Genomic DNA, 5,992 nt, shown 5'->3' with positions numbered 1-5,992 from the left:
TATATTCTCTCTTTTTGCCATGTCCTCCATAGCCCTTGATTTGTCCTTTCTTGGGGGCATATCATTCTGGCAACTTGCTTTTCCTTTTAGATGCATGTATGCTACCTTCAATCAATTGCTCTCAGTAAGGCACATGCAATCACTTTAATATGGGGACATACACTCTACTCCTTGTTACACTTTTTGCACACACCATGAGGTTTGGTTTTCACACACCATGACATGTCAATTCATTATTCAAATTACTTTGCAAACTGAGCCTTTTTTATTTTTCATCGATTCTTCAATTTAATTTTTTCTCTCTCAATATGACTCATGTAGTAAGCATAAACCTTACTAGGTCAGTGTATTCATGATCTATCTTCTCTTTATGTTTTGCTACTTGGGTAAGTGCACAAAGATGGTGGTCAAAAAGGGGGGTATAAGTGGACACTTTTTTTTTGAAATCAGGTGAACTTGAACTTGGAGGCAAAATTTGAAAGTCATCCACTCAATATATAAATATAATCAAAGAACAAATATTGTAGTACTCCAAATCTAGTTTCCAAAATACTAAACTTTTTCAAAATTGGATAAGATTAAGGGGGTCAAATCCTTCGCACACGAAAAATAGACCCTTATTTTCTTTTAAAAACATAACATAGTGTCTGACGTGCACATCAAAAAAGTCATAGTTAGATCTAGTATTTTGACAAATCCTTTGGCAGAAAGATAGCTAAGAGTGAGCACTAGAAGATGTGTATTTTTTGTAATTTTTTGTTGAGTATTTTTTTTTATGATTTTTTCAATTGAGCACATCCTGAAAATTAGGTACATGTTCGTGCACGAAGCATAAGTTGCACTAAAAAAATTGAAAATGCAATTTTATTTTTTTTAAATTGTAAAGAATCAAGTGCACTACAATAATATATAATTTTTTTTAAAATTTGGATAAGTATATCAAAAGTTATTTAAAAAATGGTGCACGTATGTCTATGAGAACTATGGAGACACTGGTAAAAGAAATTCAATAATAATATGTATTGTTGTTCAAATTTTAAAAAAATTGTATGGTTAGAAATCTTAGAAGATGGGTGAAAATATGGTGGCAATTTTAGAAATACCCACTTGATGAAGTGTAAACCTAGTGATGATGAAGTTGAGAAACTAAGTTGATAAAATAAAACATGTCAAAAAGGAAGGAAATGGAGGGAAATCAAACTTTTAAACCGTAGCTTTGTCATCTAGGCCTATTTCCAAGCCTAAATAGTCAAAAGCGCGTACGGGGTACCTATGGTATAAAAAGAACGTACGAGGTACTTATGGTGTAAGAAGTGTGTATGCTCTATCTTAACTATAAATAGCATGTACGCGCTACTTTTGTTTAAATTTTGGGAGTGTGTATTTAATATGATATTGTATATATAATATGTATATATATATATATAATATATAATATTTATATATGTATATAATAATATATAATATATTTTATATTATATATTAAGTATATATATACACACATGTGTGTGTGTGTATGTGTATTATCTCCCTCTCTCCCCCTCTCAAGTGCATACAAGGTGCCTCTCTTTCTCTCCCTCTCTCCCTCTCTCTCTCCCTCCCTCTCTCCCCTTCTCCCTTCCTCCATACCCCATCTCTCTCTCTCTCTCTCTCTCTCTCTCTCTCTCTCTCTCTCTCTCTCTCTCTCTCTCTCTCTCTCTCTCTCTCTTTGTTCTTCTCTCTCTCTCTCTCTCTCTCTCTCTCTCTACCCCATCCCTCTCTTTGTTCTTCTCTCTCTCTCTCTCTCTCTCTCTCTCTCTCCCTGATGCAGAGAGTCTTGAAGCCTTGTTTGATACACCTTCTTGAGTGACTTGTCCTACTCAGCCCTACAACTACTCAAGTCCTTCGTATGGCACTTGGCAGGGGTTATGATAATGAGACCTCCTAGGTATAGCCAATGGTTTCTAGATAATCAACTCCTCCACTTGAGGTTTCCACCTCAATTACTCACACACTCCTCTCCTAGGCTTCAACCACTCTTGCAAGGATCTTAACACACAATCTCTTCCTATGGTTTCCCAATGCATCAACAAGTTGTCTTCAGTGTGTTTTGAGGTTTAAGACTCACCAAATCCATCGCCTTGTCTTCTTAACCCTTCTAGGTCTCTACAGGCACCTAATTAGGCCTAATTGCATTAGCCCTCCCTAGGCGGTTTTACTGGGTTAATTTGCAAAAGTCCCAAACAATCCTATAAATAAATCATGGATTTGAATACCCTTTTGTAAGTTACAAACAATAATGGAAAAGTGCATCTAGGTTATCTATACAAGTGGGGTTTCCAATGTTGCACTAATTGAAGGGTTTTAGGCCTAGTCGGTGAATTGGCAAGATGGGTCTAGAACTCTTCACTAGTCAAATCTCCTACTCCAAACACCTTGGGAAAATTCAATGGGACTTAGAGGGATTTCCATTAATATGCCACTTGGACCTTCACCAATCTTCATGTGCTCACAAATCGCACTTTTCTTGTTGTCCTAACTCACCTACTCCCAATGGTGAGCCTAGGGCTTCATTGTTTCTCCTCCTCCTAGACCTGCAACATCACACGCCCTATTCCTAAGCTATGTACAAATACTATTCTATCATTCTTAGTGATTTCAATAGGTTCCATCAAAGAATGCCTAGGTTAGAGCCATTTCTTGCTCTTAAACCCTACTTGCAAGGGTTTTGCTCCTAGTTGCAAAGAATGAAAGAAATCCCTACAACTTGGAACAATAAAACCTGCAAATAAACCTTAATGAAAGCAAATAAAATTAACATACAAATATGGAAATGATTTTACACCATCTAGTCCGTACTGGACCGTACAAGCAAGGAAAACAAGACAAAAATTGTTGAAAACAGGTGGAAACAAGGTTGCTTCACAAACCAAAAACTTTCTCTCGCATTTCAAATCCTCTAACCCATACAATAAAGTGAAATTTGGCTTATATCCACTTGTTTTAGTGGTTCAATCAACTTCCTAACGCCTATAACCAAAAATGCAACTTTTGCAAGAAATTGCAAAATGTTGCTCAGCAACTTTTGACAACTTTTGCTCCAGGATGAAAATTTGCATTCTAATGCATTCTAAGGCTCTTAAAAGTCCTTAAACACCCTAGAAGACCTAAAAAAAACTCAATTGACTCCCAATACATGAATACATTCATCTGGAGTATTTTTCATGTGAACTACCTAGGAATCTCACTTCTCAAGCTAACAGCATCCTGAGCACAATTGACTCAAACCAAAATTTGGACAACTCAACCATGGCTCTACTAAGTTCTCAATGGTTGGTCCATTATTACATCACAAATTAACACACAAACTTAAAATAAATAAAATATTGCATTCTTGTAGTGCTAGATGCCATGCACCATACTCCCCTGGGTCAAAGAATTCAAGTCCCTTGAGTTATAAGGTATGAAAACTCCACTCCATGCTGAAGTATATCTTCCTCTAACATCCACATGGAATCTAAATCAGGTAACCATTTCCACTTAACAAGATAGTTCTTTTAGACTCCTTTCCTTGTCTTCTTTACTATCTTGGTATCCAAGATACTCTCTAACTCAACTGGTTGACTAGGTGGAAAATCCTTTACCCAATCTTCATGAACCGGTGATGGCATGTCTATTTGGTTTGTTGGTGTCTCTCCCTTGTATGGATAGAGATCACATACATTAAAAATAGTAGATATCCCCAAGGTAGGTGGAAGTTCAACCTCATAGGCATTCTTCCCATACTTGTGCACCACCTTGAGAGGTCCAATTTTCTTCATCATGAGCTTGATAGGATACCATTTTGGAAGTCTCTCCTTCCTAAGGTATGCCAGCACTAAGTCTCCTACTTGAAATTGTAGCTTCCTCCTTGTTTTATCAGCTTGAACCTAATACTACTCGGATTTTTGTTGTAAGGATTGCCTTACCGTATCATGCACCTCTTTGATGCCTTCTGCAAATTTCTCCCCTTGTGCACTCTTGGGTGTCATTGAACTAAGATCTCTGAGCTCTAATATGCCCCTAGGATGGAATCCATATAGTATCTCAAAAGAACTTTTACCTATGCTACGGTTCATTGAGTCATTATATGCATATTATGTCTGTCCAAGTACTAGATCCCAAGGCTTTCCATGTTGTTTGGTAAGACATCTTAGCAAGTTACCCAATGACCAGTTGACTACCTCTATCTAACCATCTCATTGAGAATTATAGGCAGATGAGAAAGATAACTTGGTGCCCAACTTCCTCCAAAGTGTCCTCCAAAAGTGGCTTAAAAACTTCATATCTCTATCACTAACAATGTTGATTGGAAGACCATGAATTCTGACTATCTCCATGAAGAAGAGGCCTGCAATATAGGTGGCATCATTGGTACTCTTGCAAGGTATGAAATGTGCCATTTTTCTAAACCTATCTACTACTACATACACACTATCAAATCCTCTCGGTGTCCTAGGAAAGCCTAACACAAAATCCATGCTCAAACATTCCCAAGGCCTCTGAGGTATGACCATGGGTTGATATAAACTTGCATTACTTGAGGTTCCTTTTTCTCTTTGGCAGATGGTACATTGTTTTACAAATCTTCTCATTTCTGATTTCAACTTGGGCCAATAGTAAAACCTACCAACCTGCTCCAAAGTCTTATCAATGCCAAAATGACCTCCTATACCTCCTTGATGCTTTTCTTGAATAATATTTTGCCTCATATAACATTGAGGTATGCAAAGAAGATAACCTTTGAACAGAAAACCCTCTTGTATCATGTATTTTGAATAATAGACATGTGAGGTACTAGAAAAAAATAGAATAAACATTATATATCTCTGCAAAATCCTTATCATCCTTGTAGAGGTCTTTCAACTCACTCAAACGCACACTTTGCAATTGAATCTCCTGCATGGTCATGATTCTCCTACTTAGTCCATCAGAAACTTTTTGGGTTGTCCCTTTCTTGTGTTTAATAGTGAATGTATAATGTTGTAGGTACTCAACCCACTTTAGGTGTCTTTGGTTCAACTTCTCTTGCCCATTGAGAAAACTAAGGGCATGGTTGTCAGTGAAGACTACAAATTCTTTGGGTAGCAGGTAGTGACGCTATTTTTTCAATGCTTGAACCATTGCATACAACTCCAAGTCATATGTGGAGTACCTTTGCTTAGCTTCATTTAACTTTTCCCAAGAAGAAAGCTATAGGATGTCCCTCTTGGCTTAAAACTACCCCTATTGCCCTTTGGCTTGAATCACATTGTACTGTAAACAACTGATTGAAATCAAGCAATCTAAGGGTTGGAAGCTCTTCTATCTTTGTGTTCAACCTTTCAAACCCCTTATTGGATTCCTTTGTCTACTTAAAGTGACATTTAATCCCTCCTTTAATGGTATTGAGAATGGGAGCACAAACATGGCCAAAGTTTCTCAAAAATTTCCTATAAAAGGATGTCACTCCATGAAAGCTTCTAACTTCACTTATGCCCTTAGGGATAGGCCAATTAAGTATTGCTTCTACCTTGCTTGGATCCATTTTTAAACATCCATGAGAAATAACAAAACCAAGGTAGACAAGCTCTGTTTTCAAAAAATCACATTTTTCAAGGTTAATCTTGAGTTGAGCCTCCTTCAACTTCTTCAAAACCATCTCCAAATGCTTGAGGTGTTCCTCCTTGAACATGTTGTAGATCAAAATGTCATCAAGATATACACTTACAAATCTACCAATAAACTCAACTAAGACTTCATTCATGAGTCTTTGGAAGGTACTAGGTGCATTGGTGAGGCCAAATGGCATCACCAACCACTCATATAGGCTTGCATTGGTTCTAAAGGTTGTCTTCCATTCATCTCCAAGTTTGATTCTGATCTGATGATAACCAGGTTTTAAGTCCATCTTTGTGAAGTAGCTTGCACCTCCTAGATTGTCTAATAGGTCTTCAGGCATGGGAAACTGGTACCTTATAGTAATCTTGTTGAT

This window comes from Cryptomeria japonica, chromosome 6, assembly GCF_030272615.1.
Source record: "Cryptomeria japonica chromosome 6, Sugi_1.0, whole genome shotgun sequence".
Classification (NCBI taxonomy): domain Eukaryota; kingdom Viridiplantae; phylum Streptophyta; class Pinopsida; order Cupressales; family Cupressaceae; genus Cryptomeria; species Cryptomeria japonica.
Note: the sequence above shows the minus strand (reverse complement) of the source record.